General features: G+C 39.3%; 1 protein-coding gene across 5 annotated transcripts in view; it reads left to right on the top strand.

The window, feature by feature from the left end:
- Positions 1 to 4,795: 4,795 nt before the first annotated feature.
- atp2b3b (ATPase plasma membrane Ca2+ transporting 3b) overlaps positions 4,796 to 14,612 on the top strand; it is a 54,572-nt gene continuing 44,755 nt past the window's right edge. For all 5 annotated transcript variants that reach the window (XM_063014865.1, XM_063014862.1, XM_063014867.1 and 2 more), the window contains exon 1: positions 4,796 to 5,225. The gene's annotated coding sequence lies outside the window, so the exon portion shown is untranslated. The remainder of the gene's footprint in view (positions 5,226 to 14,612) is intronic.

Below are 14,612 nucleotides of genomic sequence, written 5' to 3'. Positions count from 1 at the left end.
CCTGCACAGTGCTCTGATTTCTGTCACATCCAGCAACTCTAAGATGAATTGAAATGCCAACTGCGGTGCCCACACTAATGGTCTTGTCTGCAAAGCTTTTTTAATCTAGTGGAAAGCCTTTAAAAAGCTTCTGGACACAAAGAGAGGACAAGGTGTACATTAATGTCATTATGTAGTTGTATGTATTAACTGGAAGTCCACAAGCTTTTGATAACACAGTATAATGCATCTGGAATGGATAACCAAGCTAATCTGTGCACACTCCTTAAAACAAAGACTTAATAGAAATAAGATTAAGAAACTATGATGTGTTTTATTTAGTGTCCCATTATATCTATAAATAGCATCTCCTCTAAGTATCTTTATTAAGGCTGTCTAAGACCAAATGAAGATGAGTGTGGTTCTTCAGGATGCTGAGGGATTATGGTAATTGACGTTGAGGCATTATTCACTATTAAAACATGTGACTGGGCTTCCACAGACTGCAGAATGATTCGTTGCAGCAGTGAGACGTAGCCTGTCTGCTCAGGCTTCAATGGCATCCTTTTAAAGCCTGCACTGCCTGTGAAGCTAATGCGCAGCTGCTCCCTGAGGAAGGTTGCAATGCTGCATTATAGATACTTAACTCAGCCCAAACTTTGCTCCACTATACTTTGCTCAATATTTTAGTGTGTTAGGGAAAGAAGAGGTGGAAGACGACACATGTCAATGTTATGCAAAGCTAAAAGGTTCATGTGAGTGAGACGTAGGCTGGCTCTATTGGCTGGCGAAGCGTCAAACGTGGTGGTTTGTATTCGTAGGCTGCCGCTCTTTGTGCTAATGGATATTCTACTCTGAAACAATGACGTTTATGCTATAGCATCAATTTAAGAGCCTTTATGCGTATGGCCATTTGCACATGCACATTTCTATATGATGGCTGCAGCTCACTTAAACTCTCTTGAGCAGTTAAAAGCTTTCTCATCTTGCTCTGACCGCCCACCTGCATTAAAGCTAGTAAATTTAAACCTTGTAGCTGTCCAAATTAGAACACTGCAAAAGAAATATTATAAGAGAATGAGATCTATAGTAGAAAACATTAGCAAATGACATTCTGTACCTTCCAAAAGTGTTAGACTGGCTACTCTGGTTTGCCTTCCGGTTTAAGTGAATGAATAAATGAATCTGTTATTTTATGCTACCCCGTGATCAATTGGTGTGTTTTGCCCTGCACCTAATGTTTCTAGGGGACACTGGACCAACCCTAACTAGGATAAAGAGGAGCTTTACATGTTTAATTACTTACTGGTTGAAAACTAATTCTCCATCCTTCTTCCAAGAGTATTAAAGCTTGAGATTCTGTCACACACTGTTAGCCCGGACTTTACATTTAATCAAACATTTTTAGTACAACATACAGTGTATCACAAAAGTGAGTACACCCCTCACATTTCTGCAGATATTTAAGTATATCTTTTCATGGGACAACACTGACAAAATGACACTTTGACACAATGAAAAGTAGTCTGTGTGCAGCTTATATAACAGTGTAAATTTATTCTTCCCTCAAAATAACTCAATATACAGCCATTAATGTCTAAACCACCGGCAACAAAAGTGAGTACACCTCTAAGAGACTACACTCCTAAATGTCCAAATTGAGCACTGCTTGTCATTTTCCCTCCAAAATGTCATGTAATTTGTTAGTGTTACTAGGTCTCAGGTGTGCATAGGGAGCAGGTGTGTTCAATTTAGTAGTACAGCTCTCACACTCTCTCATACTGTTCACTGAAAGTTCCAACATGGCACCTCATGGCAAAGAACTCTCTGAGGATCTTAAAAGACGAATTGTTGCGCTACATGAAGATGGCCAAGGCTACAAGAAGATTGCCAACACCCTGAAACTGAGCTGCAGCACAGTGGCCAAGATCATCCAGCGTTTTAAAAGAGCAGGGTCCACTCAGAACAGACCTTGCATTGGTCGTCCAAAGAAGCTGAGTGCACGTGCTCAGCGTCACATCCAACTGCTGTCTTTGAAAGATAGGCGCAGGAGTGCTGTCAGCATTGCTGCAGAGATTGAAAAGGTGGGGGGTCAGCCTGTCAGTGCTCAGACCATACGCCGCACACTACATCAAATTGGTCTGCATGGCTGTCACCCCAAAAGGAAGCCTCTTCTGAAGTCTCTACACAAGAAAGCCCGCAAACAGTTTGCTGAAGACATGTCAACAAAGGACATGGATTACTGGAACCATGTCCTATGGTCTGATGAGACCAAGATTAATTTGTTTGGTTCAGATGGTCTCAAGCATGTGTGGCGGCAATCAGGTGAGGAGTACAAAGATAAGTGTGTCATGCCTACAGTCAAGCATGGTGGTGGGAATGCCATGGTCTGGGGCTGCATGAGTGCAGCAGGTGTTGGGGAGTTACATTTCATTGAGGGACACATGAACTCCAATATGTACTGTGAAATACTGAAGCAGAGCATGATCCCCTCCCTCCGGAAACTGGGTCGCAGGGCAGTGTTCCAGCATGATAATGACCCCAAACACACCTCTAAGACGACCACTGCTTTATTGAAGAGGCTGAGGGTAAAGGTGATGGACTGGCCAAGCATGTCTCCAGACCTAAACCCAATAGAACATCTTTGGGGCATCCTCAAGCGGAAGGTGGAGGAGCGCAAAGTCTCGAATATCCGCCAGCTCCGTGATGTCGTCATGGAGGAGTGGAAAAGCATTCCAGTGGCAACCTGTGAAGCTCTGGTAAACTCCATGCCCAGGAGAGTTAAGGCAGTTCTGGGAAATAATGGTGGCCACACAAAATATTGACACTTCAGGAACTTTCACTAAGGGGTGTACTCACTTTTGTTGCCGGTGGTTTAGACATTAATGGCTGTATATTGAGTTATTTTGAGGGAAGAATAAATTTACACTGTTATATAAGCTGCACACAGACTACTTTTCATTGTGTCAAAGTGTCATTTTGTCAGTGTTGTCCCATGAAAAGATATACTTAAATATCTGCAGAAATGTGAGGGGTGTACTCACTTTTGTGATACACTGTACATAAATTATTTAAGTTTTTTTGCTCTACTATAAAATGCGGAGTACATTGTACTAATTTGAGTACACATTTAAATGTGCTAAAAGATTTAAGTTTACTAAACAAAAAAAAATTACTTTTCTATCAGATTAACTTAAAAAAGTTAAGTTAAGGTAATAAAACAGAAAAACGCCCCCCATTTACATGTAAGTCCGCCTTTTTTCAGCTTGCTGTTGGTGAATCAGGCAGCCATTTGTTTTAACTTTTGAAACCTGTTGTTGCAAATTACTTTTTACTTTTCATTTAAGGCTTTTTGCACAAGTAAACTTGTCTTCCTGAAATGTCTTTTGTGAAGTGGAACCTTTGTTAAACTAAGTGGACAAACATTTTCTTCCTCATTATGCTATTTTTGAGTAGCATGTACACCAGTCTGATGGGGCTTTTTCATCTTCCGTCTAATTTTGGTAAGTGTTGTACTTTACTTAACAATTTTGTTTAAAATAAATGATCTTAATGTTGACACTAAATAAATAATCAAACAGCGCTGCTTTATTTGCCGTATTTAGGCTACATGCTAGCATGTTAGCATGCTAGCCTTCATACGAAGCAAATAATGTGCTGGCTTGCTTTATTTTAATCCTTAAATTAATGCTGTTAATGTTAATTTTAATACTTCTGTTGTTTCTTTTTGTTGTTTTACAGGTTCATGGTTACTGTGAGGAGCTGTTTGTGTTTCATCAGAACTTTATATACAGTTTGTACAGTTTTAAAGATGTTTTCTTGACATGTTGTATTTTAAGTAAATACTTCTGAAGTGAAATAAAGAAAAATAATTTTATAATTGTGTCTGTTTCTCTATAAACATTTGTAATTCATATTTAAAATGTAATTAACATGAAAACTAAGAAGAAATCAATAGTTTTTTCCATTGAGCTCAAGATATTAAGTAGAATTATTGGGAAAAGCAGTTGGTATAACAAAAAAAAGAAAGTTTAATCAACTTGCCTTTTAGGTGTAATAACTTAATGTTTTAAGTTATGCTAACTCAAGTTTTCATTATACATTACTTAACTTTTTTAAGGCAACCGGTTTCCTCAAATTTTTTAAGTAGATTGAACTTATCCGGGCTTACAGTGCAGATGTTTGTTGAGATTGGGACTTACAGTGTTGCCATTGCTGTACATTTTAAGTGATTCAGTGTAACAGCAAGGGTTAGGGCTAGAGAGGTAAAAGAGAGTGTGTGCAAGAGAAAGCATAATAAAGATTGAGAGTGCAAGTTAAAGTGTGAGAGCAAGGGAGTGATAGAAAGGAAGTGAGTGTTAGTCAGAGAGAAATAAAAAGAGAAAGAAATGAGATTGTAAGAAATAATGTGAGAGTGAATGAGAGTGTGAGAGAGCAAGAGAGAGCGCGAATAAAGCTAACAGAGAGAGCGAATTAAAACAGACTGAGATTACAAATTTAATATGAGTGAGTGTGTGTGTGTGTGTGTGTGTGTGTGTAATAGCAAGGGTTAGGGTTAGAGAGGTAAAAGAGCGAGTGTGTGCAAGAGAAAGATTAATAAAGATTGAGAATGCAAGTTAGTGTGAGAGCAAGGGAGTGATAGAAAGGAAGTGTGTGAGTCATGAAAAAGCAAGAGAAAGAAATAAGATGCGAGAGTGAATGAGAGTGTGAGAGAGCAAGAGAGAGCGCAAATAAATAGAGCTAATAGAGAGAGCGCGAATAGAGCGAGTGCGCGCGCGCCCCCTCCTCCTCTTCACCTCCATCCGCGCGCACAGCAGCAGCCCGCGTGGATGCTGCGTCCGAGCTCCTCAGAGAGAGGGGGGGGGCTCTCATCCCATCGCATCTAAATCCCAAATATCGCCTCTATGATTTCCACTTTCAGCCAGAAGAACGGCGTCTGTTCCTAAAACCAGAAATCAAACCCGGCTCTCCTTTTCGCACGAGGTGATTGGTGCAGCGCTCCTGACCGTGATGTTTTCTCCATCATTGTTTTTTTCCCTCTGCGGAACCGCGGTATAACCAGGCAACGGCTGCACTCTTGTATAGGATCTCTTGCGGAAAACATTCAGGAGCAGAAAGCAAACCGCATTAGGTGATTTCTTCCCCCGCTGTTTATTTCTTTAGTTGTTTTGTTATTTGTGCGGGACTGAATCCGGGAATCTGCTTTTGCCCACCAAAGCGCGTCTATGTCCTTGGAGCATGGCCTGGTGAGTCAAAGCGCTTTGGCATTTACACCAAACCTGAAGGTGGCTGTTGGGGTATTTAGTGCAGTCTCTTTTTAATGATAATGTACTCTATTCGTGTCCATGTTTGGTCTGTATTAATGAGTCTGTTTATAATATTTATCTTTAAAAAAAGGTCTCAGATTTTTGTGAAACTGCTGCATTAAAGCCGAGCGCGCAAAATACCGCAAAATACTCTCATATCTGATGCATGATTAATGATGCACATTGTTATTCAGCAGGACAAACCAGTAAGCATCCGGACTGGATCTGTTTACCACTTGTGATTTTATTTATTTATTATTAATTTGATAATTTCTCATGTGAATGTTTTTTTTTCAGTTGAACTCAGTGATGCCCTGTATTATTTGAATGCACAGTAATGTCCCATCACCTGCGCCTGCACGGCTCTGCGTTTCTGTGGCCTTTATGCGGATTAAGGGGATGAGATGGAGGCAGAACAGGCGCCGGGGGGAGGAGATGCGAGCGGAACCGGTACTCACTCACTCACACCGGTAACCTTGCGGAGGGGGCACTGCGCCTGTGCCGGCCGGACCCTATTGGCGCTATTCTCTCTCTCTTTCCCGCACACACACATGCACACACTCGCACCATTCGCTCACATCATGCGGCTCTGGATGATTAATTCCATCCACAGCCGTTTTGCATGTGGATGCTGTTACGTGTGCCAGCGCGCGCGGGGTGATTTCGGCCCGGCGGGCTTCACAAAGCGATCGCCCTCTGAAGGTGACCAGTAGAGGTCATTTTATTTTTCAAAGCACTGCGACTCGCCGAGGAGAAACAGGAGCGGCTCGGTACTGTCAGGAGAAGCTGTATTATATCATTACAATTGTAAATTGAGCGTGTCATAATGCGCACCGGCTTTAAAGCGAAACGTGCGCGCGTGTGCGCATGTGTGTGCGTACTGGGTGTGGGAACGGACCGAGCACGACAGGAGGGGCGGATCCATTCTAGTTAGTCCTCGTCTCTGATTGGTCATCTCATAGAACAGTTGGTCCTTCTGCTATTGGTTCACATTTTAGGACATTGGAGGGAACACAAGGGGTGCATCCCAAAACACTAATTGGGGCCTCCTTGATTCTTAGCTCCTACGTCCTTCAGCCTGTGACCCGGAGATCGAACAAAGTCGGCAATCTTTAGGGAAGCCGCGATTCTCTAAGTTTACTCTGAGATATCGAGGATGCTGAAGGCTTTTAGAAACTCTAAGTGGAAGAGTTTTGCATCCTTCTGTAGCATATTTACACCATGCTCACACCTGAAGCAATTTGCCAGCAATGACAAGACCAAATTAAGTGCTTTTACATTTCATTTTATAGTAATATAATCATAATTAACATATTTCTGTTAAAAACAGCTTTTTTCCTATTTATTTATGCATTTTCTCCCTTTTTCTCCTGATTTCGTGTAGTCAATTTGTCTTCCGCTGCGTTCCAGGAGGGCATATTGCTACTCACGTGCCCTCCGATGCATGCGCAGTCTTAGCGGACCCCTTCTTTACCGTGTGTCTGCACAGGCGCCTCGGTCTGCTAACCAGGGTCCTTGCACAGCGTTTGAAGACCCCACCCAGTTGGTCCGGTCATTTCACCACCCAGTAGCTAGGTGGCCAATTTGTGTCAGCTGCATGCACTGTCAATTGTGCCTGCAAGGTGGCGCCCTGCCGACCGGTAGCAGAGCTGGTGTGCTAGTGGAATATCTCGCTGCGAGAAACAGCTCAATTTTAGTGAGATGCTGCATTTGGCCTTGAAGCATTGCACAGCAATATCATCCTTCACGACACATACATGTACATTTTTAAGCGTATGTATTAAATTGCAACGGTGAACACTCACGCTTTTATTAACTTGCAAGTAAGTCAAATACCAGCATATGACTAAAGGTAATTGGAATACCCTCACAAATAAATAGATGTTCACTTGAGTTTTGTAAATCAGCACCAAAAAGCATCAGTGTTTGTGGGTTTATGAGTGACTGAATTCCTGAAACAGATTAGTTACTGACTAGTTTCTGAGTGGCTTAATTAAGCCTTACTAAAGTTATCTATATCTACCCTTATATAAACATCTAAGCCTGTTTATACAAACCCCATTTCCAGAAAAGTTGGAACTTTTGTAAAATGCAATAAAAAGAAGAATTTGGGATCTGTTAATTCCCTTGAAGGGTGCATAGTGTCACAACAAGACACTTTCTTCCCAAAGTCCAAAGACATAAAGCCAGGTTAACTAGAGCTACTAAAATTGCTCTAGATGTCTGTGTGTGTGAGTGTGTGTAAGTGTACACACATATTTAAAAAAATATGCCATGTTATATGTCACTTTTAAGCAAGTACATATAGTACCATAAAAGCCATAATTACCATAAATACTAGAATATACTGTATACGCGCACTACTTGGCTTACTAAGATACTGAATCAGAAGACTGCATCAACCGCCATACACCCCCTCAAAACTGACTAGTTAAGCACCTGCTTGTTTCCTCTGCCAACTTTCCAATCTGTTAAAACTTTGGATGATTTTAAATGTTACATTTTGTACCTCTTTAAGGATAAAACTGAGTTCATTTAGCTGGTTTATTTACTTTGTGTTTTAAATGTCATTTCTTTTTTTATTCTTGTGTAAAGTAATGATGTGTTTTTCCAAATATGTCTTTAAGTTTAGCTACTGAATAATGCAGAAGAATCTTTACATTGATTTATTTTTGAATATTAGTTAGTCAGTAGATCAGTAAAAGTATTTGATTGTATGGATGATAGGGATTTATCCAGCAACAAGGAAACACTGAATTTCCTCTGACAATTCAGCTAATGTTAGTAAGCTGACATTTTATCATACGTGATCTTAACAAAGGGACTGAACTGGATATTGGTTTAATTCTTTAGGACACACAGAATAAAAAAAAATTCAGTTAGATTTATCTAAACAGATAGCACATCAAAGAGCAACCGGTATTTAACTGACAATAGTACAAAGAAATGTCATGTAATGTTTTGGCTGACCAACTTGAGTCAATTGTTTCTTGTTTTTTTTATTTTTTTATATAAAGACATTTTAAGCCGCTCAGTTGGCGCAGCGGTAAAACACGCTGGCACACCAGAGCTGGGATTTTGAACACATCATTTCAAATCTCAGCTCTGCCATCTGTCTGGGCTGGACAGCTACATGAACAACGATTGGCTGTTGTTCGCACAGGGTGGGAACGCCGGACCAGGACTCCTCATAACTGATGCAACTATGACCTCTGCTGGCTGATTGGTGTGACTGTCCGTACACGAAGCTGATCCACTTATGATCTTGCCTCGTGCTGATGCAGTCGGTACTGCACACGTGTCGGAGGGGGCATTCTGAATTTGACGCCTGCAACACACAAAAAAGGGGCTGAATATACTTTATAGAAAAAAATATTTAATATAAATATTTTTTTAATGTTTCACAATAAGGTGAATTCGTAACAGGTGTCATTATCTGTAAGATGTGACTGGCTTAAATTTTAGTGATCTTACCTGAAGATATACATTAAATAAGATAGCACTTCACGTGGCAGTTCTATTTGCTATTTATTTAACTCACTGGTCCAAGAAGGTCCAAGAAGCTCCAAGGCAGCATCATTCAGATACCAGTCAATCCTGTGGTTTTAACTGAAGGTTTTTAATTGCATTGTTTTTGGAGACTAGGAGCTTATGTTACTACTCCCCATAGAATCCTATGCCAATGCAGTCAGTGGCTCTTGTCGAGCAGCAGAGCCTTATTTGAAGAGATGAAGGCCACCACAGTGAGAGTGTCTGGGAGGAATTGAAGTGTAGACAATAAGTAGAATAGTATAATAGAGGAGGCAAAGCAAGAGGGATGAAGAAAAGAGAGGATCAGTAATAAAGTTGGTAAGAGAAAGTGTGGATATTGAGGCAGAATCTAGGTGAAATACCATAACGTCTGTATTATAGGTTTTTGATTGATGCACAGTGCTAAGGGGTAGAATCTGTACACATTTAAATATTAACATAAATTAGAAATGTTTTGAGTGGTTATAGTTCCATCATAAATTATAGTGAAAGCACAAACAAGTGACACACACTCATCCGCCACTTTATTTGGGTCACCTACTTTGTACATAATTATCACCATTTTATAAGCAACAACTGAGGTATAGATGTACATAGTGGTACATGTTACCACCCATAAACCCCATTTATTACTAAAAAAAATGACTCCTATAGGACTCCGCAACTGCATATTATTTCAAAATTTGAGAAAGGCTCAGTATGTGTTTTGCTGTGAACATTGCACCTTTAAGCTCAAGTTGTGGTTTTTTGTTTGTACAGAATATAACCAACTAGCACCAGAGGACAGGTACAAATAGTTCAGTTCTTCTAGCTCACTGTGCCTTTTTCTATTTACAGTTTTAAATCATTGCCATACAATATCATAATTTATACAATGATAATATGAGACAACAACCCTTTTATAAAGGGAAAAGTTCCAGAACAAACAGAACACATTTTAAAAAAGATGAATTAAAACATATCTACATTATCATATGAAAACATTCCCAGACATGAAGAGTAATTACAGCTGGAGGGATTTTACTGCTTGTATCTTGTAGTTTCTCATCTCTACACTTGCTGTGAATTCTTGTGGGAGTGTGTCTGCTGTGTACTGTTTGCTCAAATCCACTGAACCACCTTAGAATGTCCCGCTGCATGACAGCACCTTCATTATCGCCTGTGAGACTCTGTGTTTGCTTTGTAGACTCTCTGCAGCATTCCTGCAGGCCTCCAAAGTGAATTTAATTCTGTCTTCAGGGAAAACATTAAAACACTACAAACAAATGATCTGTCATCTTATCTAATACAAATACCATTGTCCTTTTGGTGCAATGAAATTATCTCTCTTATCTCGCTTATATCTTTTCAAAGCTTTTGTGACAGCTCATTAGTTTTCTCCATGCTTGCAACACACCTTGAACAATTGAATCTCTCTGTGGTGTTTATATAAAACAAATTGAGGGTGGTTTTTGAGTTCCCAATGATTTAATCATGTTGGAACCCAACTTTAGGTCAAACAGACTAGCATTAGGTTGTAAGATCAGGAAAATCATGTAGGGGCAGCACAATGACACTGTGGGTATTGTTTGTGTGTTTGCCTTGAGATGGACTGGCAACCTGTCTGGGGTGTTTCCTACCTTTCGCCCAGTGAATTGGACTCACTGCAACTCTAAACAGGATGCAGCGGTGGTAAAACAGACAATGAATGATTAAATGAATGAAGACTATGTACACTGTTGATCGATCGATAGATAGATAAGCAGATATACAGTATATGACCACACACATCAAAGCTGCTTTACAGCAGAAGGATTTTTCATTCCAAAGAAATGCAAGCTGACAGTTAGTTACTGTCATAAATGTAATTTATATGAGCTCTAATTTCTGCTTTAATTCCATTGGTGGGCTGAGAAGAGAGCCCCTAAAACCCTGCCTTGTCGACAATATTATTTTAGGCTCAATCTTGGACTTATTGATCTCTCAGGACTGGCATGCTGTTTATAAGAGTGTATTTTAATTTCACAAATTGAGTGCGGCAGTAATTAAAGGCTTAATCAGGAATTACAGCATTCAAGCAGTTTCATTTTTGGCATTGTATTACCCAGGCTTTTTAAAGTACAGTAACAGAGCTACAGGCATACCATCACTGAAATGTACTGTGTATTTTTACTAGGGCTCTACTGTAGAAGCTTTAGATTGTCTTTGTTTTGTTTTATTGTTCTACATTGGAGCAACAAATAATTAATTGTATAATACTTTAATTGCATTTTTCTAATTATATTTGACTTTTTAGGTTGATCACAGTGCCTAGAAACTTTCAAGCAGTTGTTCTTGACTTGACCGGTTTCATTAGGGTGCATAATGAAGCTGATACAGAGGAAAATTTCTGTTAGTTATTCTTCAACATGAGAAAGACAAGAGAACACAATTTAGTCAAGTGGTGCTTCACATCAACAACACTGTTTGTTCTTGTTTAATCTACATAGATGAAGCGAGTCCAGATCAAAACAACAAATAAAAAGGAAATAGAAAGAAATACAAATTATAAAGTGATTCAGAAATCTAAGGTTCAGTCTTAAATAGTTAAATTGTAGTAAATGGCTTTAATTGCATTTCTTACCATTAATTTACATGTGTTACAATAAAATACTCTTAATTCTGCAGATTTATATCTTGCTGAGGCAGATTTACACATAGTTCCAAAACAAACATAAAGTGCTATTTAAAAACAGTTGGGATGGGGCATTAAAAGAGTAAAAAGTCTTTAGAATATTCAACGTACACTGTTTTCAAATGTTCTTAAATAAGCCAATACATTGGTAACGGGTGAGGGAATCAAGAATGAGTGTAAAGGAATGATCCAAGCAAACACTTTGTAAGCGCTCGTTAGTTACAAAAGAGCTTAAAGTTAATCTCTTGATAGCTTTGAGGTGCTGTGTAAAGAACCTAAAAAATCAGTTCATGCTTAGAAGCCCTGAATTACAGCAATTCTTCATAGGAGAAATAAAATTTACAAAAAATACAGTATAACATAATACAGTGATCTCCAGACTTTGAAGCATTTACTTGCATTTTACATAAAACAAAAAAAGCATTTAATCATATTTGTCTTATATGGTTTGTACTGAACTAATACAACTGAGTGTGATACATATGTCAAAACAGAGGAAATTAGGTTTTTAAGGCATTGACTGCTGCATTATTTATTGTTTAATGAAAAAAAATTTCTTTACAATATTCTTAATAGTTTTGCCATATTACTCCATACTTACTCCAAATACTAATTATTTAGTATGTTAATAGTATGTCATTATGAATTCTACATGATGTTTCTTTTAACCAACAGTAAGTTATAATAAATTGTCATTTATGCATCTGATGTGTTAAATAAATGATCATCAGGTAGAATTGAATTAGACAGTCAGAATAGTGACATGAAAAAAAGCTTGTTTTTTATCGGTTGAGATGTGCTTTAAGGCTTTGTAAGGCTCTGTAATTAGAATGAAGTGAGCAGCACACTGACTCATTCCCCTGCACGTCTGTTCTATTTTTTTTTTTTAAACGCCACTGCCTATGATATTGAATTTGGGCTCCCAATGAACCAGTCAGTCGTGTATTTGTCAGATGAAGCACACCATTGTTATAAGCTGATGGAAGACAAAGAAAAAGTTCTACTGTTAGTGTCACATTGACTTTAACCAGTACCTGTTACAAAAGTACCAGCATCGAACACACAGATGGATCCACGCAGGCACAGTCTGAAGGCACAGGGGAGTGAGTTCCTCTCTCTTCTGAGTAGCTGACACATTTGTGACAACAAGCTTTCACTCTTTCTAGATGTTTGCTGGGGTTGTGTGCTTATATCCTGGTTGGACAAATGTTCTTCTGTTCTCTTCTGGTAGTGACAAGGAGGTGACTCCCCATCTGACCTCTCCTCTCTCAAACATAGTTAGTTGTGTCTGTTAAGGGCTGAACCAGAACAGTAGCATCCCAGGTGGTGATTGTTGTGTTAGACTGCTGCACCACCCAAGCATCAGGAACTGGACATCATACAGCAAAACCACATATAAATGACTAAGAATACACAGAAATAATGGTTTGGAATAGCTTAGTCAAAGTCTTGGTTTGAACCCAGGAGAGATCTTGTGGTGTAAGCTGAATTCAAGAGTTCATGCCTGTAGCGCTGTTTTGTATATTTCTATCCATTGTTCCATACTTTAGACACATTACCCACATTGCCACATCAATTATGTAATACTCCTCCCCTGCCCCACTCTCTCACTATCCCTTTTTTCTCAGGCACATTGTGTTTTGCATCAGCAGGGAATTTTGATGTGGGTAAACCCAGGGCAGCCTGTTAGTGCAGTGCATTATCAACAATGCATCACCTAATGGGACTTTAGCACACTCCTGGAAAGGTTTGGGAAAACAGATCAATATGAAAACTCAGCATAATCTTCAGCCATCTGCTTCCTGCACAAAAACAGTGCTACAGGACTGTTTAAATCTGGTTCACTGATGGGAAATGCTAATGCTTTCATAGATTTGGGTTAGAATGGAGTTGTGAAAGTGACACGCACATACACACGAACCTAGCATGATTTGAGGTGTGACGTCTCATCCATATTCATGTGACATCCACAACCTCGAATGATCTACAGTCAGCACTGCAGCACTTGTAACCTTCTCGCTGTCCATAGCTGCGACACTGCAGAGGAGATAAGAGGAGAATGAAAGAAGGGGCAAGGAGGAAGCTAAGAAAGAGAAAAGAGGGGGTCAGTGCTGCTGGGGATGACAGGGTTAGTGAGTCAGCATGAGACATTAATGCCTGTGTCACTTCTATATATTCCCAACCCTGTCTGAATACATGGACCAAGCTTGTACATGCACTCACACCCTTTAAACCAACTAAGCCTGATAAGACATGCCATGTATCACCGGGCACAAGAATAGCAGCATAGAGAAAGCCAAAGCTAGAATGGCATTTTTAATGTCTATGTATTCTTATGTCTATATAACTGTGTTTCTAAGACAGCAAGAGAAACACGAAAGGAAACAAGTTAGCCCGTGTTAAGGTATAGCGAGGCTGTGGGAGTCAGAGGCATCTGTAGGTTGCCACGGCAACCACAGACCTATGCAGTTGTCTCAATCTGCTGAGAGTATAAATTATTTGCATCACTGACTGGGAGAATTTACATAGCTCATGACTATACGTCTTCTTCTGAGCATTGCTTGGTGGATGAACTTGATGTTTGGTGGATGAGGCACAGACCAGAGATTAAACTGTGGATAAAGCAAGAACAAAAAGGTTAAAACTGATTTTTTTATAATTAACCTAATAGAGTTACATAAAACTGTGCAAATTTCAATTATACAATGCTTTAATGATCAGTGCATCACTTATTAAAATGGTTTCAACTCTTTGCCGTATTGAGGTCAATAGGCAGCAACCTTTATCTCTTTTGAATCAATTAACCACATTAGCTGCTTTCTTTTTAAAAGGAATTCGCCCAAAACAGGGAGAGAAACTACACCGTCAGACTCCTTAGAGACGGTACTAGAGGCTCATTAAAAGACAAAGCCAAATAAAGAACTTGTAAATCTAGTCTTACTTCCACCAGTGTCGGTAAATGTGACTGCAGCAACATTATGGCACATGATTAGGGATGTAACGATACACTCTAACCATGATGCAATACGATTCATGATACTGGGTTCACGATACGATTTTTTCCTGATTTTTTTAAACAAAATGAAATTGAAGACAAATTATGACAAATTTTCCTTTTATTATTTCTCTTAAAAAAAAAACTG

Source organism: Trichomycterus rosablanca, chromosome 19 (genome assembly GCF_030014385.1).
Source record: "Trichomycterus rosablanca isolate fTriRos1 chromosome 19, fTriRos1.hap1, whole genome shotgun sequence".
Classification (NCBI taxonomy): Eukaryota; Metazoa; Chordata; class Actinopteri; order Siluriformes; family Trichomycteridae; genus Trichomycterus; species Trichomycterus rosablanca.
Note: the sequence above shows the minus strand (reverse complement) of the source record. Positions and strands in the feature narration are given on the sequence as shown.